At 44.7% G+C, this 25767-nt stretch overlaps 1 protein-coding gene and 1 long non-coding RNA gene across 2 annotated transcripts in view; one reads left to right on the top strand and one right to left on the bottom strand.

The window, feature by feature from the left end:
* The window catches only part of ano9b (anoctamin 9b), a 208235-nt gene extending 188225 nt beyond the window's left edge, over positions 1-20010 (bottom strand). Inside the window, exon 1 of the mRNA XM_087996676.1 lies at positions 19774-20010. The gene's annotated coding sequence lies outside the window, so the exon portion shown is untranslated. The remainder of the gene's footprint in view (positions 1-19773) is intronic.
* The window catches only part of LOC122557908 (uncharacterized), a 44278-nt gene continuing 25244 nt past the window's right edge, over positions 6734-25767 (top strand). Inside the window, exon 1 of the long non-coding RNA XR_015760197.1 lies at positions 6734-6871. This is a non-coding gene — a long non-coding RNA (uncharacterized LOC122557908). The remainder of the gene's footprint in view (positions 6872-25767) is intronic.

Consider the following 25767-nt stretch of genomic DNA (forward strand, 5'->3'; position numbering starts at 1 on the left):
CACATCAACTGCTTTACCCTCATCCACCTGTTTGGTCACCATCTCAAAGAACTCAATAAGGTTTGTGAGGCACGACCTACCCTTCACAAAACTGTGTTGACCACCCTTAATCAACTTGTTCCTCTCTAGATGATAATAAATCCTATCTCTTACATTTTCCAACATGTTACCCACAACCGAAGTAAGGCTCACTGGTCTATAATTACCAGAGTTGTCTCTATACCACTTCTTGAACAAGCAGACCACATTCACTATCCTCCAGTCTTCTGGCACTATTCCTGTAGACAATGACAATGTAAAGATCAAAACCAAAGGTTCTGCAATTTCCTCCCTGGCTTCCCAGAGAATCCTAGGATAAATACCATCTGTCCCAGGAGACTTATCTATTTTCACATTTTCCAGAATTGCTAACACCTCCTCCTTGCGAACATCATTCCCATCTAGTCTAGAAGCCTATATCTCAGTATTCTCTCCAACAACATTGTCTTTTTCCAATGTGAATACTGGCGAAAAATATTCATTTAGTGTTTCCCCTAACTCCTCGAACCCCACACAGAACTTTGCACTACTATCCTTGATTGGCCCTAATCTTACTCTAGTCATTCTTTTATTCCTGATATACCTACAGAAAACTTTAGAGTTTTCCTTGATCCTACCTGCCAACAACTTCTCATGTCCCCTCCTGGCTCTTCTTAGCTCTCTCTTTAGGTCTTTCCTGGCTAACTTATAACTCTCAGGCACCCTAAATGAGCCTTCACATTTCTTCCTAACATAAGCCTTCTTCTTCCTCTTGACAGGAGATTCAATTTCTTCAATAAACCACAGCTTCCTTGCTTGACCACTTCTTCCCTGCCTGACAGGTACATACTTATTAAAGACACACAGTAGCTGTTCCTTAGATAAGGCTCCACATTTCAATTGTGCCCATCCCCTGTAGTTTCCTTCCCCATCCTAAGCATCCTAAATCTTGCCCAACCACATCATAATTACCTTTCCCCCAGCAATAACTCTTGCACTGCATTATATACCTGTCTCTTTCCATCGCTAAAGTAAACATAACCGAAACATGGTCACTATCAACAAAGTGCTCACATACCGTCAAAGCTAACACCTGGCCAGGTTCATTACCTAGTAACAAATCCAATGTGACCTCGCCCCTTGTTGGCCTGTCTACATACTGTGCCATGAAACCATCCTGCACACGTTGGACAAAAACTGACCCAACTAAAGTACTCGAACTATAGTATTTCCAGTCAATATCTGGAAAGTTAAAGACCCCATAACAACTATCCTGCTATTCTCACTCCTATCCAGAATTATTTTTGCTATCCTTTCCTCTACATCTCTGGAACTTTTCGGACACCAAAAGAAACCTCCCAACAGGGTGAAATCTCCTTTCCTGTTTCTAATCTCAGCCCACAGTACCTCAAATGTCCTTTCTGCTACTGTTATACTGTCCTTAACTAACAGTGCCACACACTCTACCCTCTTTTACCATCTTCTCTGTTCTTACTAAAACATCGAAATCCCGGAATCTACAACAACCGTTTCTGTCCCTGCTCTATCAATGTCTCCGAAATGACCACAACATTGAAGTCCATGCTGTAAGTTCACCCACCTTATTCTGGATGTTCCTGGCGTTTAATTAATTTAATTAATTACATTACAAAGTGGAAACAGGCCCTTCGGCCCAACAAGTCCACACCGACCCGCCGAAGCGCAACCCACCCATACCCCTAACCTAACACTACAGGCAATTTACCATGGCCAATTCACCTGACCTGCACATCTTTGGACTGTGGGAGGAAACCGGAGCACCCGGAGGAAACCCACGCAGACACGGGGAGAACGTGCAAACTCCACACAGTCAGTCGCCTGAGGCAGGAATTGAACCCGGGTCTCTGGCGCTGTGAGGCAGCAGTGCTAACCACTGTGCCACCGTACCGCCCCTCTTTGAAGTAGACACATTCCAAACCACCTTCCTGATTGCCAGTGAACTCTTGCGACCTTAAAACCATATTTCTGACCTCACCACTCTGGACACTGGAACTACAATTTAGGTCCCCATCTCCCTGCTGAATTAGTTTAAACCCTCCTGAAGAGCTAATTTCCCTCCCCAGCTTATTGGTACCCCTCTGGTTCAGGTGTAGACCATTCTGTTTGTAGAGGTCCCACCTCCCTCAGATTGAGCCCCAATTATCCAGGTATCCAAAACTCTCCATCCTGCACTATCCCTGTAGCCACGTGTTCAACTTCTCGCTCTCTTTATTCCTTGCCTTGCTAGCACGTGGCATGGGCAGCAAACCAGACATAACAACTCTGTTTGTTCTAGCACTAAGTTTCCACCTTAACTCCCTGAATTTCTGCCTTAAATTCCCACCTCTTTTTCTACCTATGTGGACCACGACTTGGGGCTGCTTCCCCTCCCCCTTGAGGATCCCGAAAACACAGTCCAAGACATTATGAACACTGGCACCTGGGAGACAACACACCAACAATGAGTCTCTCTCGTTCCCACAGAACCTCCTATCTGTCCCCCTAACTATGGAGTCCCCAATGACTAATGATCTGCTCATCTCCCTTCTTCCCTTCTGAGCAACAGGGACTGACTCTGTGCCAGAGACCTGTACCCCATGGCTTACCACGGTAAGTTGTCCCCCGTAATAGTATCAAAAACGGTATACTGATTATTGAGGGGAACAGCCACAGGGAATCCCTGCACTGCTTGCCAGTTCCCTTTCCATTCCCAGACAGTAATCATCTGCCTTTTTCTTGTACCTGAGGTGTGACTACCTCCCTGTAGCTCCTCGCAATAACTCCCTCCGCCTCCCAAATGACGCAAAGTTTATCTAGCTCTAGCTCCAGCTTCAGTTCCCTCACGCAGGTTTTGAGGAGCTGGAGTTGGTGCACTTCCCACAGATGAAGTCAGCATGGACACCAGTGGTGACCCTTACCTCCCACATTCTGCAGGAAGAACATTTAACTATCCTAAACATCATCCCCACTGTTCTAAATTCCCAAAGAGACTGTAGAAAAATAAAGAATATTAAAAAAAACTTGTTACTTTACCAATCCAGCACACAGTCTACTCCCGATCATAAGTGATGTAAAGTAGCATCAACAGTGCTATCAATCAGCACCTGCTCAACAATAACCTGCTGAGTGATGCCCAGTAAGTGTTCTGCCAGAGCTACTCTGCTCCTGACCTAATTACTGCCTTGGTTCTAATATGGACAAAAGGGCTGAATTCCAGGGGTGAACCGAGAGTGACAGCTTTGACATTAAGGCTGCATTCGACTCAGCATGGCATCAAGGAGCCCTAACAAAACTGGAATCAATGGGTATGAGAAACAAACTCTCTGCTGATTGGAGTCATACAATAGCACATAGATGGTCGTGGTTATTGGCAGTCAGTCATGTCAGCTCCAAGATATCTCTGCAGGATTTCCTCAGGATAGTGACCTAGTTCCAACCATCTTCAACCGCTTCATCGATGATTTATTCTCTAAAGTCAGCAGTGGGGAAGTTTACAATTATTGTGCAATGTTCAGCACAATTCATTACTCCTTAGATACTGAAGCAGTCCTTGCTCAAATACAACAAAATCTGGACAATATCCAGGCTTGGGCTGACTAGGGGCAAGTTACATTTGCATCACACAAATGCCAGGAAATGACCATCTCTAAAAAAGAGACAATCTGACCACTGCATCTTATCATTCAATGGTATGACCAGCACTGAATTCCTCACTATCCAACATCCTTGGGGTTACTATTGAATGAAACTCAACTGAACCCATCACAAAAACACAGTGGCTACAACAGCAGGTTAGAGGCGAGTGATACTGCAGCAAGTAACTCACTTCCTGACTCCCTAAAGTCTGTCCATCATCTACAAGTCAGGAGCGTGATGGAATACACTCCACGTATCTGATGAGTGCAACTCTAACAACACAAGTAGCTCGACACCAGCCAGTAGAAAGCTGTCCTCTTGACTGGCACCACATCCACAAATATCCACTCCTCCACCATCGATGCTCAATAGCAGCAATGTGGATTATGTACAAGATGCACTGCAGAAATTCTCAAAAGAATCTCAGACACACCTTCCAAACTCATGACCAAAAGGATAGCAAATACATAGGAACACCACTACCTATAAGTTGCCCTCCAAGCCACTCACCATCCTGACTTGGAAATATATTGCTGTTCCTTCACTGTTACTGAATAAATATCCTGGAAGTTCCTCCCTAATGGCACTGTGAGTTAATGGAGAATGCAGCAGTTCAAGAAGGCAGCTCAACATCACCTTCTCAAGGGAAACTAGGGATGGGCAATAAACATTGGCCAGCCAGCCAGAAATGCTTATATCCCATGAATAAATACAAACAAAAAATCTGCTTAACATGTCTATATCCCACTGCAGACTATTTGAGTCATCTTCACCATTTGCCTTCCCACCTATTCTCGTGTCATCCACAAACTTAGCAAGAATACATTTACTTTCCTCATCTAATTCATTAATATACACTTAAATCATTGTCACCATATAATTTGATCCCTGTGCCATACCACTAGTTACAGGTTGCCATCCTGAAAATGTCCCTCTTATCCCAATTTTCTGTCTTCTATTAGTTAGCCAAGCCATGCTAATATATCACCTCAACACCATAGACTCCTATCTTATTAAGAAGCTTAAGGTGTAGTACCCTATCAAATGTCTTTTAAAAATCCAAATATATTACATCCACTGCTCTCCCTTTATCTATCCTACTCATTACCTCCTCAAAGAATTCTAGTAGATATGACAGGCATGATTTCTCCTTCATGATGCCATGCTGACTCTACTTAATCATTTTATGTATTTCTAAATGCTCTGCTGTTATATTTGCCCAATAACACACATTAAGCTAACTGGCCTACGGTTGTCTTTTCTTGTCTTCTCTTTTGAAATAATAATGTTGCATTGGCAGTTTTCCAGTCCTCTTGAGATTTTTCCAGAATCGAAATATTCCTGGAAGATCAGTATCTCTGTAGCTACTTCCTTACACAACCTAGGTTGCATCCCATTCAATCCAGGGGACCTATTGGTTTTCAGCCCCATTGGGTTTCCCTAGCATTTTTTTCTCTAGTGATAGCTATTATATTTATTTTCTCTGCTCTTTTTGCTCCTTGAATATTTAGTCTTCATGTCTTCTACTGTGAAGACTGATGCAAAGTATTCATTCAACTCCTCTGTCATTTCCTACTTCCCCATTATTATTTCCCCAGCTTCATTATCTAACTGGCCCATTTTCAATTTGGCTTTTCTCTTCCTTTTTATATACTTAAAGATGCTCTGGACATCTGTCTTGATATTGCTTGCATGTTTATTTTCTTACTCTTTTTTTGGTTGTCTTTTGTTAGTTTCCATGCCGCATTGCTCTATGTCTCTGTTCCACCAGATAGCTAGTGTTAGGGGGCCTATAAGATTACTGCTACCAGTATCTTTTTTCCCTTTTATTTCTTACCTTCACCCACATGGATTCTACAGCTTTGAACTCAAGATCATTTTTATGATTACATTTATTCATCCTTTACCAACGATGCTACTCCACTACAGAGACATACCCTTCCATCCAACTCATCTGCACCAACCAGTCATCCCAATCACCCTGTCTTTTCTAAATTAATTAAATTGTTGAAACTGACAAAAATGGCTCATGTACCATCGAGTAATCTTCTATTTCCATTCTTAAAATTGGCTGCTGTTTTAAGTTTGCTATCTTGTTTAGCCTCCGCAATTTAATAGCTTGTTTTGCTCCTTTCCTGATTCGGGATTTGACTTTTCCTTTAACGCTGGACAAAATGTTGGCACTTTGTCTCTCTTGAATGTCATGTTCATTTTTCTCCTCATTGTGAGGTTCCACTTTTACTTCAGTCATGTAGTCTGCTCCCTTAGTTGTCAGCAGATAATCTCCCTACATGCCAGGTTTGACTTCCTTTAAGCAAAAAGCCTTTAATAACCCCTTATTGCCTGGCTCCACCCAGCTCCCCTCTCAGAATTGGCCTGCACTCTCCCTTAAATGGTGGGTTTTGCTCTGATTTAAAAGTGCACTCTTCTCTCAACTCAAGTCTAGGCTGTTCTCAACACTTGACTGTATTCTTTGGCTCTCAAATATTAAAGGTTGCTATTTCCCTAGGTGCCAGGCTCTGCTTTCCCCCGCTCAGAGTTTGACGCTGCTACACCTCTCTACCCTCCGCTGTGTCGCCCTACTCCCCACTTCAACGTGATCCCGAGGCGTCTGATCCACTCCCGCAGTGTAATCCTGCTCTCTACCGTGTGACTTTTCTCTCCCCTAAGTGCTAACCCTGTTATTCCGCAGTATTTTATCCTGACTTTTGGCGCTATTTGACCTTCTCCCTCGATGGTTTCCCTTGCACTAACTGCGGATCGGCGGTGTGTGGGCACGCGCGCGGTGATGGCGACGCGGGCCTGATGCGGCCGTTAACAGGAAAGGGCTGCACGCGGAGGGGCTGGGGCTCGGTTCGTCATCACTCCCTTGAGAAAGAGCGCACGTTCCTTTTCAACTAGTGTAGAACATAGACAGCTTCGCCCATTTTGTACAGATAGCTTTTGTGCGTTGATCATTAACCTTCTCGTACTGTTTTGGGATTTGGACTGGAATCGAAGCAACGACCACTCCTAACATAAATATTGGACTGCAAGTACATTTCCAGTTGAATGCAATCGTTCCATTTATTGGTCTGCATAAAATACTTTTAAATTTAGCCACAGTCAGACTTATTTGCTCGAGAACTAAGGACATGCAGAACTACTTTGAACTTATGCCTCTTTGAGTAAGGCCATTGACCAAGCAAATCTGCTGCCCGTAAGTATCACCACATAGAAGCCATAAAAGAGGTTACGTTCGTTACTAATTAATTCAATAATATTAAATTAGATGAACATATTATTTTAATTCGGATTCGTAACTTGAAAATAGAGCAGCTTCTTGCCAGGGACAAATTTAGGAGCTTCGGCCTATATTTTTAATCATCCATTGCTCTGGGATGATTCCCATTGACCGGAAGAAAGCTAACGTAATTTCTGCCTTAAAAAACAGGTAGCAAAATAATCCAAGATCAGTTTAGATTAATAGGATGAGTCTCGTGCGAAAGATGTTGAGGGATTGATTGGACAGAGTAATGCGCCACATTACTTCTTTAAAAAGGGTATCTTTTATCACAAAAGTTGCAAAGGATTCACACATCATTTCTAAACGCTCAGATTTCAGCCCTCTGGAACTAACAGCATCTTCTGGAGTCAGTACGTTTTTGTTTTAATTCATTTGTGGGATGTGTATGTCACAGGCACCAGCATTCTTGCTGTCGGACTTTTGCTCAATCTACCAACTTACTTTCTTCTATGTGTGAGCCAAGTCCTGCGTGTACTTTAAATGAAGCAATAGGAGAAGATATTCGGTCTCACACTTAAGTTTATTTTAGCAGTAAGTGGATAAAGCATATAGAGCTAGGGTCTCGACCTTTCTGTCCCTGACAAACTATATAGTGTGTCAGTTCAGAAAAAATACACACACTTGTCCCTGACCCAGTCTTTTTATATAATAAAAAGCAACATGCAATCACTAAGGTGGGATTATCTTCTGATTGGTTGTTGATCTGACTCCATTCTCCGCCTCCTTGGTTTCCCGGATGTTCGACCCCACGTGACCCTGTTTTGCGCGTGAAACGGAGTACCACGTGACCCCGCTTTGCCCGCGAAACGAAGAACCACGTGACCTTGTTTTGCAACGGAGTACCACGTGACCCTGTTTTGCCCGCGAAATGGAGAACCACGTGATCTCGCTGCATGCCTCCGGCGCGTGAAACAGTTCATCACGTGACCCCGCTGCACGCCTCCGGCGTGTGAAACAGTGCGTCACGTGACCCCACTGCACGCCTCCGGCGCGTGATGCAGTGTATCACGTGACCCTGCTGCACGCCTCCGGCGCGTGAAGCAGTGCATCACGTGACCCCGCTGCACGCCTCCGGCGCGTGAAGCAGTGCATCACGTGACCCCGCTGCACGCCTCCGGCGCGTGAAGCAGTGCATCACGTGACCCCGCTGCACGCCTCCGGCACGTGAAGCAATGCATCACGTGACCCTGCTGCATGCCTACAGCGCGCGAAGCAGTGCATCACGTGACCCCGCTGCACGCCTCCGGCGTGTGAAGCAGTGCATCACGTGACCCCGCTTTGGAACGGAGCGAAGCACCATGTGATCTAGCTCTGCACACGCGCATAATGGAGCATCTCCAAAGGCTTCCGAATATCGAGTCTATTCACAGTGGCAGCCAGCCATATATTTACAAGTCCCCCTTTTGGTCTCATGAAAATGAGACCAACAAACCAATTTTATCCATTACTTTCGGTCTCCGATGCATAGTCGACCTTCCTTGCCAGAGTCATGGTTTCCATCTCCGTCTGTGACATCTGGAAGGGCGGAGGAGCTTTCCCTTCAATAGCTGTAATGATTACTCGGTTCAACAACGATCTAATGCAGGGGATGCAACAACATCCACACAACACTAAAACAATGATCATACCAACGAGGGACAGAAACACAGACACAATTAATCCTTTCCATTTCCCAAACCATGAGTCGAACAATCCTCCTAGAGGGTTGTGAATACCCGAATGTTCATGCATTTCTTCAGACAAGATTCTTAGTCCCTCCAAGGCTCTGGTTACCGAACCATCAGGTGCCGTATTGTTTGGGATGAACGTATAACATTGATCTCCAAACATAGAGCACACTCCCCCCCTGTTCTGCTAGCAACATATCTAAGGCCATTCTATTTTGTACTGTCATCAATGATGTCGCTGCCAATTGTTCAGAGAGTCCCGCCACCGCATCTCTAGTTCTATTGGCTAGCCTGAGTACATTGTAATGTACATAATTAATTCTGTCAATGTTTTTATTCGGCGTGACTGGGAATAGAGCACTGATAAGTGGAAGATTCTCAAATCCTGCTGCTATCTGGTCCACCAATTTATATTCATCAGGTACGCCACGGGGAACACCTATTGCATCTATGTAAGTGGTTGATCCAGAATTGACATCAAACAAATCCCTACGTGTTCGTATATGCGGAATTATTCCCATTTGTCGTTCTCCTAAGAGGAATAAGGGTACCCCTAGCCGGACCATTGCACAAGTGCCAGACCAATCTGGAGGTAGAGTAACATGTAATGTTCTATCTCCACAGTACCAAAAAAGATCAGCTCTGGCCCAAACCATTGAGCTAGCATTCTGCCAGCCAGTTACATCAATCGTGGCCTGACACCAGTCAGCGGGGATGTCTCCCAAGATTATATTAGATCTCCGAGTGAAACAAGTGTAATGGTTGACCCTTGGAGTAAACACTGGAGGTAACGTGGAATTCTTTACAGGCGGGAAAATAACACTTAAGGTAGTACAATTCGGAGGGTCCGCCTGCATGGTGAGGGCCATCATGCAGTGAAATCCTGCTGGGTCTACATTAGGGAACAATGGGGCTGGGGTAGTAAATAGGGTTGGCCTAGCCGAGGAACACGCTACGCAATTACTCATATTCATTGAGGTTGCAGTAGCTGTCATCCAGTCCAGCCACGTGTTCTTATCATTATATCCGGTAGCTAATCTAATAATGTCATCTCTCGTAATGTTATTGGAATCTATCACCACAACTCCTGAACTTTGTTCTAACCCCATAGTCGTGGTGTTTCCGGTTTTTGGCCGGTGGAGAGGAGGATCTACCAAGGTTACCTTCACTAGTCCCATGGCATCCTTTCCGGATTGATCTACACCTATTACAAAGTAAAAGCTGTTATCATGGATTTCGCACTGCTTCCGTACTCCTTCGGGACCAGGGCTAATGGTGAATCCTGTCAGTGTTAACAAAAGTGGATTTTTCATCTCTGAGGAATGATCAAGTTGCCCCCTAGTGAGGCTGACATGGTCTCGAGCCTTCCATCTATTATCTGAGGATGGCGACTTCTTGGGCGTCCATCTTACCCCAGTCCATGTTAATACATAATGCCACGTCGGACACCATCTATAGTAATTGGTATGGACGCAAAGGTATACATCATACCCCCTCCAGCTTCCTGGATTGTGGCCACAGTGAATTACTTCGCATAAGTCAAACTGGTATGTTATATCATGGCTTTTATCATGTCTGATGTGTACCTGGCTCCCCGCCTCCCTTAAACATTTGTCCACCCCTTGCCCCATTGCTCTTTTGCGCCTGGGACTATCTGCCTCGTCTGTGAGTTTGTTCCTCGTGGTTAATATCCCTATTAATAGTGACATAACACTTATGCATAATAAAATAGCAAAAACTCCCAACCCCCAGAGGTGAGGGTAATGTGGGCTTCTTACAAAGATTAACATTATATCTGTTACACCACCTGCCTATATATTTTAAAGAAATTCTTTTTGTGTTCCGATCCCGTGTTCACTTCTGCTCTCCAGAAAAGCCCTTCATCAGAGACCTTAAGAACCTAGTCGCCTTCTTTCAGAATCCTCTTCCTGGAAGAGGCAAAAGTGTAAAACTCTTTTAGTCTTTTTCTGTTCTTATTTGCGCAAGAGTTCTCATTGGCGGTTCCGTAGCTGCACACTGGCTGCAATGGTACCAGCTTTCTCCTTTCCCCTGTAGTCTGACCGCATGAGATGTCCTCTCCACAGCCTTATAAGGTCCTGTCCACCTCGGCTCCGACCATTTCCGTTTGATCCCTTTCAACAAGACCCAGTCTGTGGTAGATGGCGGCTGGCTCTGTAAGACCCCCTTTTCCGATCCAACCTGTTTGGAGAAAGCTGACACCAAAGCTGTTAGTTGGTCATAGTAAGGTTTGTACCTTAGGGAGGCTTCACCTCCCTCTAAGATCTGTAGTCCGGCTCCTGGTCCCGGGAACTGCTGCCCTGTTGTTAGCTCATACGGGGTAAATCCCGTGATGGAGTTTACTGAACTTCTAATGGACAATAAAGCTAAGGGTAGGGCATTCACCCAGCTTAACTTTGTTTGGGCACATACTTTTCCTATTTTCCCTTTTATGGACTGATTCATTCTTCCCACTTTTCCCTGTGACTGAGGATGGTACACTGTTCCAAACGCATGTTTCAGTCCTAAAGCTGCTTCAACTTCTTGCAGGTCTTTATTCTTGAAATGAGTGCCATTATCTGACCTGACTCTCTTTGGAAACCCATGCATTGGAATGTATTGGTTTATCAAAAATTTGATCACTGTTTTTGCGTCTTCCTTTTTAGCAGGTATCGCTTCTGGCCAACCAGTGTATGCATTCCCTGCTACCAAAAGGTACCGGTATCCATTTACTCTCTCTATCATGTCAGTGTAGTCGATCACTATTTCGTGACCTGGCATTCTTGGTAGAGGGAATTTTCCCTCGTGGTTTCACTGTGGGTCTCACATTGTAATCTGTACACGTTCTACATTCCCTGATATAATTTTCAATCATTGCTGGCAAGAATGGATGCCACCAATGTGTCAGATACCTCTGCAAGTGTGTTTTTCCACAATGTGTCAGCCCATGAGCTTCCTGGAGCATGGAAGCCATCAAACCTGGGGGTAGGACTGCTCTACCGTCCGGTGACCTCCAAATCCCTTCTGACTCCGTGGCCCCTCTCTTTCTCCAAACTGTCAGTTCATGAGGAGAGGCTTTCTGCTGCTCTTTGATTAACACATTTGCATCGCAGGCAGGCAGCAGGTCATACACTGTTCTCTCTGTTTGCATCATTATATACTGTGCTATATACCCTGCTGCTTTCTTTGCTGCTGAGTCGGCTTCCTGATTGCCCTTCGCTACTACTGTATCTGCTTTATCATGTCCTCTACACTTGACCACCGCCACTTCTGCAGGTTTCATTAGGGCCTCCGCTAATCTTTTCATATCTTTTTCATGTTTAATTGGGATTTTCGCTGCTGTTAAGAATCCTGCTCTAATCCATTGACTGAGTTCTACCTGTATAGCCCCTACCACATATGCAGAGTCGGTGTAGATATTAACTCGCTTTCCCTCTGACCATTCCAATGTAGCAATCATTGCCTGTAGTTCAGCCAACTGGGCTGATTCCTTGCCTGTCATTTTTCCCGTCAACAGTTCCTCAAATCCCTCACTTGTCCGTCTCACCACTGCATAGGCTGCTTTAAGTCCTTCAGTTGGATGTCTGTAACAGCAACCATCTGTGAACAGCACTTCTTCTGGGTCTACTAGTGGAAAAGCCTGTAAGTCTGCCCTAACTTTGACATCTCTCAGTACCCTTTCCTCACACATGTGTGGCTCTCCTTCTCCCATATTATCAGCCATGTTAATTCCTTCATGTGTAAAAGTTATATGTGGTACATTTAGGATTTTTTCTAACCTGGTCTGCCGCAGCGACGTCATTGTAAAGGCAGTTGAGTTCACATAGGCCACTATACTATGTGTCGTCAGTACCGTTAGTGAATGGCCCATGACTATATGTGCTACCTTTTGGAGAATTTTTGCTACCCCTGCTGCATGTCTTGTACATGGCGGATGTTTGTCCTCTATTGGGTCAAGGGTAACACTTACATACATCAGCACCTGCCTGCCTCCCCCTTTTTTCTGAAAAAGAACACCATTTACTGTGTGTAATCTTTCAGAAATATTGAGGAAAAATGGCTCTTTGTAATCCGGGACCGCTAAATCAGCAGCCCGTGTCAGGGCCTGTTTAAGAGAGATGAAACTTTCGTCTGCCTCCGTGGTCCAGTGCAAATGGGCCGACAAATTTCTCATGCCTTGTTCATTAACCATGGCTCTGAGAGGGAAAGTGAGCTACCCATATGATGGAACGAATTGTCTACTATATCCTGCCAACCCAAGAAAGGAGAGCATGTCTTTTACAGTGATCGGTTTGGCATGATGCAGAATGGAAGGTCTATGGGACGGAGAGAGACCTGTTCCGTTAGCAGAAACCACTCTACCCAGAAAAGACACCGTTTGCAGCATTGTAATTTAGCCCGTGAGACTTTGAAACCAACTTCATACAGGTGAAGCAGCAACGTCTTTGTGGCTGCTAGACAAGAAACATGGTCGTGTGCCGCCAAAAGAATGTCATCCACATACTGGATCAATGTCACCCCCTTTGGGAGTGACATGTCCTGAAGCTGCTGTTTCAGTATCTGATTAAACAACCCCGGCGACAAAATAAACCCTTGAGGTACCCTTGTATAGCATAGTTGTTGGCCTTTATAGGTAAACGAAAAAATGTCCCTCAAATGATCAGCTAAGGGCAAACAGAAAAACGCGTTGGCCAGATCATTGCATGAGAACCACTTATGGTCAGAGGTCAGCACAGAAATCGCAGTGTAGGGGTTTGGAACTGGAACTGTTGGAGTAGAAACGATGCTATTAATTCGTCTAAGATCATGCGCCATCCGATATTTACCTGTAGTCTGCTTCTCTACAGGTAAGATAGGAGTGTTCCAGGCTGACTGGGAGGGTTCCAGCACCCCTGTTGCTAATAATCCTTCAATTGTATCGGCAATGCCGGCTTCAGCCTCTGGTTTGTGTGAATATTGTCTCTGCCAAATTGGAGTGTAGTCAATTAAATCGAATGTGATTGGCGTGACATGTTTGCAGTAAGCAACGTCTGTTGAACTTGCTGACCACAAGGTATCTAATAGAGCGTCAAGCATTGCCGCAGCCTGTGGATGATCCGTTTTTTCCCTACCATGAAACCTTTCAATCTGCCTATGTTCCAGCAGTACCTTGTCGGTTGTCCTATACATAATTCTGTAGGCTTCCTCTGATGGTGAATATTGTAAACCGGGTAGCTGAGTCCAAACCCAATCAGTGAGCGCCATCAAACGTTTGGACATAGGTCCCAAATCCTTGGCCTCATATTTAGCATGCACGGCCAATGTGAGATGGGGTATAGCTTCTTCAGACATCTCATACCATTCCAACTGTTCTGCAGTTAGTTCAACAACACCCGCCACACCTTCTTTCCCTATCAGAATACAACTAGAGGAAATATGCCATTGAGTCCCTTCTAAATGCTGATAAAATGCCTGTTGATAAATGTCATTATCATCTCGATCATAATACAGGGTAACGTGAAGGGGATCTGCAGGAGGAGCATAGGGATGCAGCATCTGAACCCAGGGTCGCCATTGGCTGTATAAAGACTGTATACCATTGCTCTGCCTGTTTTCAGGTTTGAGGAGTCCCCAGTATATATCTGCCTTCTGCCATTGGAGATGTGTCCGGTGATAGCATCATTTGGGATCCAGAGTGAATCATTGTCATAGAACAGTTGACGGAATAGCCATTTGGAAAGGTCACTACCAGCCTGTCAAGTCCGCACAGGACCGAGACCCCACATCGCACCAGCAAATCACGACCCATCAGATTCATAGGGCATGAAGGTGATGATATATACCGGTGACGAAAGGTTTGTCCGGCCACTGATGTGATCAGTGGCGATGTCAAAGACAGATTTTCTGGTTTACCTGAGAAGCCAACTAACTGGACGCTGGAGGATGACATATTTGACTGAGGTATAACACAAGTGATGGTAGAAAATCTTGCACCCGTGTCAACCAAAAAAGATAAATTTTTGTCCATTACCCTCATTTGCATATAGGGGTCTGCCAACCCCACATGCCCCTGGATTCTCAGGCCCCGTCAATATTCGTACCCCTGCCCTTCCGGCATAGTCTGGGGGTACTGTCCTTGCACCGGGGCAGCAGCTACATTTGGGGCTTGGTAAGGCTGAACAGCCTGCTGAAAAGGAGGCTGACTTGAGCGGACATACTGTCCTCAAATCAATCCCTGCCCTCCCTGAGGTCCCCATAGCAAGGGACAATTCCGTCTCCAATGCCCGGGCTGGCCGCATTCAAAACAGGTGTTGGGTGGCTGACCTCTTGGTGTTCCGCGGCCCCTCCCTCTACCACGCATTCCTCCTGAAGCACCTATAGGCTTGCCCCCATATTGGGAGTAGGGAGGCATCTGTTTTAAAAAATTCTCAAGGTCAGGTTCGTAGGAGAGTAGTCTGACACAGAACAAACGACCAAGAGGCGAGTCTGCTAGAATATGAGCATTTTATTCCCCGCAGCGTCGCCACAACCAGGTCTCATACTTACAACGGGTCTGGCTTATACTCACTCTACATGTTACCGGAACTGGGAGCCGTCAGTTCTCGTAGAGCGGTTGCCAACAACCCACGCTCGGCGGTTAAACGTAACCCCGGAGCAGACTCCCGGGTCTGGCTTATACTCACTCTACATGTTACCGGAACTGGGAGCCGTCAGTTCTCGTAGAGCGGTTGCCAACAACCCACGCTCGGCGGTTAAACGTAACCCCGGAGCAGACTCACCGAACTGGAGACTTTTCCAGCTGATATACTCTTTTCCAGATATAAACATTCATGTGAACAGCAGAGCAAGGCTAAAAAACACATTCCATTCTGGTTACATACAGATAAGAAGATTCACACGGGGAGGTGTGTAATAAGATTCACACGGGACTAAGCAACACCTCCATTCCGGTTAGATTCACACATGTATTGGGACATAATTTTTAACCGTTTCACCACATTCCACTGCTTGGCCCAATACATGTGTTACATTATGATTCACACATGTATTGGGACATAATTTTACACCACATTCCACTGCTTGGCCCAATACATGTGTTACATTATGCTTAATTCAGTTCAATTCGTTTCAGTTAATTTCAGTTCAGTCAATTCAGTGTAGTTCAATTCAGCTCAGTTCAGATCTGTTCAGTTCAATTCAATTGTGTTCAATTCAGTTCCGTCCATTTCAATTCAATTTCGCTCAGTTCCATTTTGTTCCGTTCAATTTGATTCACTTCAGTTCCACTCAGTTCAGTTCAGTTCAATCCCATTCAATTCTGTTAACTCCGCTTCAGCTTTTTGGACATGCCCACATCCTCCGCTGTACCCCAGGCAAGGGGTTCTTCGGCAGGACTGGGATCCTCTCAAGGGTGGACAGCAGCGACCCTGGGGTTCCTCCGGTCGCCCCCCACCATTTCTCAAACAAACTGCCACGTACATGCCCACATCCATGCCATCCCGGGACGGTCGCGACCTCCACAGTTTGTTCTTCTGGTTTCTTAGTCTTTTTCCAAAACATTGTTCTGTATCAAAATCTCTCCTCAATTGCGATTGACCCTGCTCGCTGCGCCAAAATGTTTTAAAAAATTCTCAAGGTCAGGTTCGTAGGAGAGTAGTCTGACACAGAACAAACGACCGAGAGGCGAGTCTGCTAGAATATGAGCATTTTATTCCCCGCAGCGTCGCCACAACCAGGTCTCATACTTACAACGGGTCTGGCTTATACTCACTCTACAGGTTACCGGAACTGGGAGCCGTCAGTTCTCGTAGAGCGGTTGCCAACAACCCACGCTCGGCGGTTAAACGTAACCCCGGAGCAGACTCCCGGGTCTGGCTTATACTCACTCTACATGTTACCGGAACTGGGAGCCGTCAGTTCTCGTAGAGCGGTTGCCAACAACCCACGCTCGGCGGTTAAACGTAACCCCGGAGCAGACTCACCGAACTGGAGACTTTTCCAGCTGATATACTCTTTTCCAGATATAAACATTCATGTGAACAGCAGAGCAAGGCTAAAAAACACATTCCATTCTGGTTACATACAGATAAGAAGATTCACACGGGGAGGTGTGTAATAAGATTCACACGGGACTAAGCAACACCTCCATTCCGGTTAGATTCACACATGTATTGGGACATAATTTTTAACCGTTTCACCACAGCATCCCATCAGGTGTTGAGTCCAGACTGGGCAGGATGTTTTGTGGCAACGAATGCTGAACCATCTGATTAGTCGCCTTTTGGGAGGCCTTCTTTGTATCATTAGCCTTCCTTCTAGCCTCATCGAGCTGTAACTTTAGCAACTGCACTTGAGCTGACTCGTTGCTCTGTTTATCTTCATCCTGTTTCGTCCTGTAACGCTTCATGTGGTGCGTCAAGTGTTTCTCCCACTGTTCTGTAGAACAACCTGGGATATTAGGATTACTCTCCATTGCCTCTTTTACTTTCTTAGGCATCCCTGCCATAATGGCATTCCTAAATAACGTGGTCTGTAGCTGACCTGACCCTGGATGACTCCCCGCAGTATCTCTCCACGTGCCCTTACACCTAGCCAAAAAGGTAGGCATATCCTCACCCTCCTTCATTGTGAAGGTGAGTGAGTGCATCGCTCCCAGTGGAATCGGAAATCTATCCCTTATTGCCCTTCCCACACAGGTGGCATGTTGGACAAACGGTTCTGAATCAGGCAGTAAAGTGGTCCCCCGCAGATGCTTCAATCTGCTGTATTTCCCACATATTCAACAGCTTGCCCAATAATGCTCTCCAATCGCCCATAGCTAACTTGTGCCCTAGTGTGTATTGGCAAAATTTAGTCATCCAGGGCCCACCTCCCTCCATGGGTGGGGGCATTTTATCCAGGATGCAGTTCATGTCAGTAAATGTGAAGGGCTGATAAACATCCCCTAAATAAGAGCCTCTGTAAATTAATGGCATTTGGTGGTGCTGAGGCTGTACAGGTTGTCGTAATGTGTCTCTGGGACGCAGGTTGTAACTTGGTTCAGGTAGGAGCTGCATTGGAGGGCCATGTTCCGCATGCATTGTGAGCGAGCCTTTTAAAGTGACAGGGTAGGTGTGTGGGTCATCCTCTGTCAGGGATTCCTCATCGCCAATATCCGTACTATTATCAGACTCCCCCCCACCATCCAATTTGTCTCTATCTCGTTGTTCCCTCCAATCTCTCCTTCTGTCTGAGAACCCGTCATCTAATAACTGACCTGAACTATGTAATCGTCCCCTCCTCTCACCCTCAATAGTATATGGTGTCGAGTGAGCATCTGGCTCTGCCAATAATTAATGTCTCCCTTGTTTCGGCTGTTCTTTGCTTCTGCTGTGCGTCCTTATCACCCTGCTTGCCTCCTCTGCTTCTTTAACTCGCTGTGCAGCTTCTAATGTTAGTTTTTATACCGTTCTGATGCTTTCTTCTACTGCTTCTGCAAGACTCTCTTTTACTGCTTCGTACTCTCTTGTTCCTACTTCTTGCACATCTAACACCCCGTCTTGAACATGCATGAGTGGCATTTTTGTTACAGGATATGGGGGCGGTGATTGTACCCCAGGCAATTTAGGATATAATGACACGGATGGTCGTGGCTTTTCTATCTCCTTCGCCAGATTTGGTTCAGGGGTACCACCCACCCTCTTTTGTAATGTTTCTACTGCCATACAGGCTAACGTCATATTATGCAGATAAATCCTCCTCTCTTCTTTCTCCTCACCTTCTTTTGTCCACTTTCTTCGAACTAATAGTGACCCTTTCTTTCCCCTCATGTGCTCTTCAACTTCTAATTTAGCTTGCTCTTCTGCTTTTCCTAAAAACAGTGACAATTTCTCCTTCTCCACATCTTTAGGGATTTTGCCCTGTTGTTGTAATTCTTCCCAAATCTTATCATATTTCTCCATCATTGTTTTTTGTTTGTCCTTCGCAACCCCACTAACTAACTGAATTCTAGCTTTGGCCCACTGCTGTTTTACGGGCAACATTAAGTCAAAAGAACATCCTCCGTATTCCTCACACTCTTTATCAAATTCCCCTTTCATTTTACAGATTTCTGTTTTAATTCTCCCGTCTAGCAGTCAATTGGTTTGATATAATATAACTGAACAACTAACCCAATCAGAGACAAATCCGGTGGCCAGTCAGTTTGTATGGAGTACACCCGAACAACTGACCCTTTCAGTGAGATTTATCAGCAGTGTCATTGTTATCACCGTTAGGTTTCCACTGCCAACTCTCTCTCTCGCTGAGACACCACCGTCCCTGTCTTCAAAACACTACTGGCTTGTCTACCACCCTCTGTACATTCCCCAATATAATTTTAAAACATACCACACAATCACACACCACAATTTGTGAGCGTTGCTTTTATGAGATCCTGCTCAATGGACTTTAAACCTCCTCACATTTACGTACCTTGTTGCATTTATGGGGACTCTAACCCCAAGGGACTTTAAACCTGTACGTATTAAGCTTTGTTGCTTTTATGGGGATTCTAACCCCAAGGGACTTTAAACCCGTACGTACCTTGTTGCTTTTATGGGGACTCTAACCCCAAGGGACTTTAAACCTGTACGTATTAAGCTTTGTTGCTTTTATGGGGACTCCAACCCCAAGGGACTTTAAACCTGTACGTACCTTGTTGCTTTTATGGGGACTCTAACCCCAAGGGACTTTAAACCTGTACATATTAAGCTTTGTTGCTTTTATGGGGATTCTAACCCCAAGGGACTTTAAACCCGTACGTACCTTGTTGCTTTTATGGGGACTCTAACCCCAAGGGACTTTAAACCTGTACGTATTAAGCTTTGTTGCTTTTAGGGGGACTCCAACCCCAAGGGACTTTAAACCTGTACGTACCTTGTTGCTTTTATGGGGACTCTAACCCCAAGGGACTTTAAACCTGTACATATTAAGCTTTGTTGCTTTTATGGGGACTCCAACCCCAAGGGACTTTAAACCCGTCAGATACCTTGTTGCTTTTATGGGGACTCTAACTCCAAGGGACTTTAAACCTGTACGTACTATATCAATACTTTATCCACTTATTCTTACTAGGACACTTGCAGTATAATGACAATAATCAATTTAGTATTTCCAATTGCAGAACTTCGATATAAACAGGCGTCTGCTCACCTTTTTTTTATGCGGCGCCGCTTGTTGTTGTCATCAGACATCAGTTGTCCATTGTTTCTATTTTTCTCTCTTTTCCGTCACTTCTCCATCTTCATCACGTCAGAGACAAATCCGGTGGCCAGTCAGTTTGTATGGAGTACACCCGAACAACTGACCCTTTCAGTGAGATTTATCAGCAGTGTCATTGTTATCACCGTTAGGTTTCCACTGCCAACTCTCTCTCTCGCTGAGACACCACCGTCCCTGTCTTCAAAACACTACTGGCTTGTCTACCACCCTCTGTACATTCCCCAATATAATTTTAAAACATACCACACAATCACACACCACAATTTGTGAGCGTTGCTTTTATGAGATCCTGCTCAATGGACTTTAAACCTCCTCACATTTACGTACCTTGTTGCTTTTATGGGGACTCTAACCCCAAGGGACTTTAAACCTGTACGTATTAAGCTTTGTTGCTTTTATGGGGATTCTAACCCCAAGGGACTTTAAACCCGTACGTACCTTGTTGCTTTTATGGGGACTCTAACCCCAAGGGACTTTAAACCTGTACGTATTAAGCTTTGTTGCTTTTATGGGGACTCCAACCCCAAGGGACTTTAAACCTGTACGTACCTTGTTGCTTTTATGGGGACTCTAACCCCAAGGGACTTTAAACCTGTACGTATTAAGCTTTGTTGCTTTTAGGGGGACTCCAACCCCAAGGGACTTTAAACCTGTACGTACCTTGTTGCTTTTATGGGGACTCTAACCCCAAGGGACTTTAAACCTGTACATATTAAGCTTTGTTGCTTTTATGGGGACTCCAACCCCAAGGGACTTTAAACCCGTCAGATACCTTGTTGCTTTTATGGGGACTCTAACTCCAAGGGACTTTAAACCTGTACGTACTATATCAATACTTTATCCACTTATTCTTACTAGGACACTTGCAGTATAATGACAATAATCAATTTAGTATTTCCAATTGCAGAACTTCGATATAAACAGGCGTCTGCTCACCTTTTTTTTATGCGGCGCCGCTTGTTGTTGTCATCAGACATCAGTTGTCCATTGTTTCTATTTTTCTCTCTTTTCCGTCACTTCTCCATCTTCATCACGTCGGGGTCACCAAATTGTCGGACTTTGGCTCAATCTACCAACTAACTTTCTTCTATGTGTGAGCCAAGTCCTGCGTGTACTTTAAATGAAGCAATAGGAGAAGATATTCGGTCTCACACTTAAGTTTATTTTAGCAGTAAGTGGATAAAGCATATAGAGCTAGGGTCTCGACCTTTCTGTCCCTGACAAACTATATAGTGTGTCAGTTCAGAAAAAATACACACACTTGTCCCTGACCCAGTCTTTTAATATAATAAAAGGCAACATGCAATCACTAAGGTGGGATTATCTTCTGATTGGTTGTTGATCTGACTCCATTCTCCGCCTCCTTGGTTTCCCGGATGTTCGACCCCACGTGACCCTGTTTTGCGCACGAAACGGAGTACCACGTGACCCCGCTTTGCCCGCGAAACGAAGAACCACGTGACCTTGTTTTGCAACGGAGTACCACGTGACCCCGTTTTGCCCGCGAAACAGAGAACCACGTGATCTCGCTGCATGCCTCCGGCGCGTGAAGCAGTGCATCACGTAACCCCGCTGCACGCCTCTGGCGTGTGAAGCAGTGCATCATGTGACCCCGCTTTGGAACGGAGCGAAGCACCACATGATCTAGCTCTGCGCACGCGCATAACGGAGCATCTCCAAAGGCTTCCGAATATCGAGTCTATTCACAGTGGCAGCCAGCCATATATTTACATTGCCCACCCCTAACTACTGCTTACCCTGATTGAGAACTTCACTGTATTTAGACAGCTGATAATCTGAGGACTTGGTGCCATTTAAAGCTAGCATTAGGAAAGAGAAAGTGCGTGGCATAGTTATTACTAAATTCAAATAGACAGCTTTCTTTGAGGTAAGCAGCAAGTGCTGAGACTGCACTGCTGACTACAACTAGCCAAAGTGGCATTCATACCATACAACCATTGTTCAGTTGTGGATGCAGACATAATTGCAACATTATATCACTCAAGCTTGAAGTAGACCACTTGAATTTTTCAATAAGTTTGCACTGTGCCTGCCTATACGCTCTCTGCTGCTTTTTCTAGAAATGTTCTCTTTATTACTGACATGCAAAGTTCAGCATCTGTGTCCAAATAAGCAGAATGTGGAGCAATCTATGGTCTCCAATGCAGACACTTCATTACAGTGTCTTGTGACCTCCAACTATACTTATTGATTTCTGATTATTGGCTCTCAATGAAAAGCTATACTGATCCTATTGAAATGTGAACATCGGAACTGATGCACTTCTGTTTGAGTGCTGTAATTTTGCACCTTCAGAGGATGTGGTCCAACTGAATCCACCTCCTGTAGGACAATTGAAGGCTCTATGAAAAATTAAGAATGTGAATTAAAACTGAGAATGAGTAAAATGACCATTATGCACATTATTATGTTTCTTTGCTGTTGACATCAAGTCAGTACATATGAATGAGTGTTTTATGTTATTTAATTCTAGTTGGTTAGGGCATTTCCATGAATAAACAGCAAGGATTGGCTGTCTCCATTTTCCTTTCCTTTGAAAAGGATGTAACACGTAACCATTCTTTTTGCCCACACGAGGGTGCTGTGTGTGATTAAATGTAGCTTCGGCACACACAAATATGCTGTGAGCTTGACTTAGAATTTTAAATTAATTGGTGGTGTAATTCTTAGTTAAGTCAGGATTATTTAGTAAATGTTGTTCAATACGATAGTCATAGCTAATATGTTCTGAGTTTTGCAAATAAGGTTGGCATGTTGCCTGCTGCAGATAGTCAAAGTAACCCATTGTTTGACATGGTCCACTAGTCGTTAGGAAGTACAGCTCTACATGCCTGCCATCACACCTGTTCTGAAGCTCATATGTCACGTTACGTATTTGTGTGATAAGTAGTGTGCCTTTTTGGTTTGATAGCACCATCTTGGTAATGGAGAATGCCACTCATATTTACTGCTAGTACCAACGTGAGACCAGTAGCTTCACCTGTTGCTCAAATTTTTGAGACACTTCCCCTTCCAGTGCAACCTGACGTACGCCTGGGAAATTTACAAAGGCATAAAAGAAGGAGTCTTAGGCCATTCCACAATATACAGGATATTGTGAGATATACAGTAAGTGATGATTTGATCAGGGAAGCCGTTATCAGATGGGATAATTTTGACGTGCACTACCTTGGCAATAAGCTTATTTCCTTAGAAGAGTATAAAGGCAGGAGGAGTATACTTCAGAGAGAAATCAGGAGAGCAAAAAGGGGACATGAGATAGCTTTGGTAACTAGGGTTAAGGAGAATCCAAGGGGTTTTTACAAATAAGTTAAGACCAAAGATAACTAAGGAGTGAATAGGGTCCCTCAGAAGATCAGCAAGGCAGCCTTTGTGCGGAGCTGCAGGAGATGGGGGAGATACTAAATGAATATTTTGCATCAGTGTTTACTGTGGAGAAGGACATGGAAGATATAGAATGAGGGGAAGTAGATGGTGACATCTTGAAAAATGTCCATATTACAAACGAAGAAGTGCTGGATGTCTTGAAATACATAAAGATGGATAAATCCCCAGGACCTGATCAGGTGTAACCTAGAGGTCTGTGGGGAGCTAGGGAAGTGATTGCTGGGCCACTTGATAATTGTATCATCAATAGTCACAGATGAGGTGCCAGAAGACTGGAGGTTGGCTAATGTGGTGCCACTATTTAAGAAAAGACAAGCTAGAGAACCAAAGAACAGTGAGCCTGGCATCGGTGGTAGGCAAGTTGTTGGAGGGAATCCTGAGGGACAGGATTTACACGTATTTGGAAAGGCAAGGACTGATTAGGGATAGTCAACATGGCTTTGTGCTTCGGAAATCATGTCTCACGAACTTGATTGAGTTTTTTTAAAAAGTAGCAAAGAGGATTGATGAGGGCAGAGCAGTGGACGTGATCTACATGGACTTCAGTAAGGCATTTGACAAGGTTCCCCATGGGAGACTAGCCATTTGGATACAGAACTGGCTGGAAGGTAGAAGACAGGGTGGTGGTGAAGGGTTGTTTTTCAGACTGGAGGCCTGAGACCAGTGGAGTGCCACAAGGATTGGTGCTGGGACCACTACTTTTCATCATTTATATAAATGATTTGGATATGAACTTAAGAGGTATACTCAATAAGTTTGCAGATGGAGGTGTAGTGAGCAGTGAAGAAGGTTACCTTAAATAACAACAGATTCTTGATCAGATGGGCCAATGGGCTGAGAAGTGGCAGATGGAGTTTAATTTAGATAAATGCGAGGTGCTGCATTTTGGAAGGCAAATCTTAGCAGGACTTATACACTTAATAGTAAAGTCCTAGGGTGTGTTGCTGAACAAAGAGACCTTGGAGTGCAGGTTCACAGCTCCTCAAAAGTGGGGTTGCAAGTAGATAGGATAGTGAAGAAGGTGTTTTGTATGCTTTCCTTTATTGGTCAGAGCATTGAGTGTAGCAGTTGGGAGTCATGTTGTGGCTGTACAGAACGTTGGTTAGGTCACTTTTGGAATATTGCATGGAATTCTGGTCTCTTCCTATCGGAAGAATGTTGTGAAACTTGAAAGGGTTCAGAAAAGATTTACAAGAATGTCGCCAGGTTTGGAGAATTTAAGCTACACAGGGTAGCTGAATAGGCTGGGGCTTTTTCCGTGGAGCGTCGAAGGCTAGGGGGTGACATTATAGAGGTTTATAAAATCATGAGAGGCATGGATAGGATAAATAGACACAAGTCTTTTCCCTGGGGTGGGGGAGTCCAGAACTAGAGGGCATAGGTTTAGGGTGAGAGGGGAATAATATAAAAGGAACCTAAGGGGCAACCTTTTCACACAGAGGGTGGTGCGTGTATGGAATGAACTGCTAGAGGAGGTGGTGGGGGATGGTACAATTGCAACATTTAAAAGGCATCTGGATGGATATATGAATAGGAAGGGTTGAGAGGGATATGGGCCAAGTACTGGCAAATGTGACTAGATTAGTTTAGAATATCTGTTTGACATGTATGGGTTGGACCGAAGAGTCTGTTTCTGTGCTGTACATCACTCTGGAGAAAGTGAGGACTGCAGATGCTGAGAAGTCAGAGTTGAAAAGGCTGGCACTGCAAAGACACAGCAGGTCAGGCAGTATCCAAGGAACAGGAGATTCGATGTTTCAAGCATAAGCCCCTCATCAGGAATTCCTGTGCTTTTCCAGCATCACCTTTTTTGACTCTGCACATCTCTATGACTCTAACTGTAAAATGTCAGTATCACTTAGGAGGCCAAGGAACTGAAACTGAATTGCAAGAAAAAGGATGCCTGAAACCCAGAGAAGAGCTAGAGATGTTTAACAATCTTAGGTTGGAGTGTAAGTACTGGGACTGGGCTGAAGCTGGAAATGGGTACCAGGGGTTCAGCTGAACTGGACATGGGTACTAGGATAGGGCTGGAGTCAAGGCATGCACAAGAGTAGGTGTGCACAGCTTCCATACTTCACCCTCCAGTTTAAACGTGTCACTCTCTTTGAATTGACAAATCAATAAATAATACATAATGTAAAATTTACTTCACAAACTTTGGGATTTTCCAGTTTCAAACTATCTTCATTTATGTCCTCTACAACCACTGCTTCCAAGCCTTCCAGAGGAAAAAATGACTTCCGCATGAGGCTCAGGCTTTGCTATTCATCACTTCCCCAGCCCCTCTCCCAAACACTCAGCCTGTCACATCTTGCAATGATATAGATTCCATTGCTCTCTCACTGTGCTCAACACTGCCAGATTTTGAAATCTGTGGAGACTTGGACTGGTCAGTCTAGTACTTAAAAAAACAGCATGGGATCCTCTTAAACTGAAAGAAGCGTCCCAAGGTGTTGTCTAAACTGTCTCAGACTGGGTTCCCAATCTTGTTATACAGAGAGCCTTCTGCAGTTG

The sequence above is a fragment of the Chiloscyllium plagiosum genome, unplaced genomic scaffold (assembly GCF_037043375.1).
Source record: "Chiloscyllium plagiosum isolate Xiang-an unplaced genomic scaffold, Cpla_swu_hap1 HiC_scaffold_18, whole genome shotgun sequence".
Classification (NCBI taxonomy): Eukaryota; Metazoa; Chordata; class Chondrichthyes; order Orectolobiformes; family Hemiscylliidae; genus Chiloscyllium; species Chiloscyllium plagiosum.